Genomic DNA, 1,165 nt, shown 5'->3' with positions numbered 1-1,165 from the left:
CATCACTCCACCACCACTGGTCCCCATCACCGCACCACCACTGATCCTCATCACTCCACCACCACTGGTCTCCATCACTGCAGCACCACTGGTCTCCATTCCCCCCCACTACTGGTCCCCATCACCCCACCACCACTGGTCCCCACCATTACAGCAGTACCGGTCCCCATCCTGCTGTCATCGCTGGTACCCATAACCCCAGCACCACTGGTCCCCATCAGCCTGGCACCACTGGTCCCCAGGGCATCAGGAGCCACAGCCCCTCCAGGACCGGGTTTTTCCATCCCCTGGGGACAAAGTGAAAGTCTCTCTCTTTTTCTAACCCTGCTGCAATTTAATAGTAAACCTTTCTTCCCCGCTTCCAGCGCTCCCGGGCAGAGGGGACCAGCCTGGCTCCCAGTGCCGGCAGGGGGAGCTGCGCAGCCCCCCCCCCGGCCGCATCCTTGTGCGCATCCTCGCATGCTCGCCTGGCGGCCAAGCCCGGGAGGAAACAAGCCCCAGCTGTGCCTCTTCGCAGCTACCGTGACCGGGCTCTTCCCCCAAAAAGGTCTCGGATGAGCAGCGGGAGGGATCTGCCCCATCACCCCTGAGCCGGGGCAGAACAAGCTGCACTTCACGGCTCGGAGGTGCAAAGTGCAACGGGCTCCGCGCTCCCCACCCTGAGCCGGCGGCATCGCCGTCCCACCGCGCCGCGGCCTGTTAAAATAGATAGCGCAGGTCCCGTCCTGTGTCCCCGGGGCAGCTTTCGCGCAGGGGTCTGTTTATGTCTCTGCGTGTCGGCCCGCATCTGTGTTTATGTGTGTGTTTCCGTATGTGTGCGTGTGGCTCCGTGTGTGTGGCGGGGTTTTTGGGCGTGTATGGGTGTCTTTTCGCATCGGGCTTTCAGCTAACCTCTTAGAAAATGAAAACAAGCCTGGAAGCCTGGCAGCTGTTCCCCGAGCCCGGCTCCAGCGCCGCTTCCAGACAGACAGTAACCGCAGGGCTGATGACCGAGCACACACGTTTCCCTTCAGGCCTTCTTAATTGCGCCGTCAGATATTCTGAAACAAAGGAAATTAAAGACTATAGTGATAGCAATAAATATGTCACGGGAGCAACAAGAGGTTGTCGGCTCCCCAGGCGTCTGGGAACCGTCCCCTCCCGGCGGCGGTGGGAGAAGGGGCTC

Source organism: Charadrius vociferus, unplaced genomic scaffold (assembly GCF_000708025.1).
Source record: "Charadrius vociferus isolate BGI_N301 unplaced genomic scaffold, ASM70802v2 scaffold1351, whole genome shotgun sequence".
In the NCBI taxonomy this organism is placed as follows: domain Eukaryota; kingdom Metazoa; phylum Chordata; class Aves; order Charadriiformes; family Charadriidae; genus Charadrius; species Charadrius vociferus.
The sequence above is the reverse complement of the archived record's forward strand: the minus strand, read 5'-3'. Positions refer to the sequence as shown.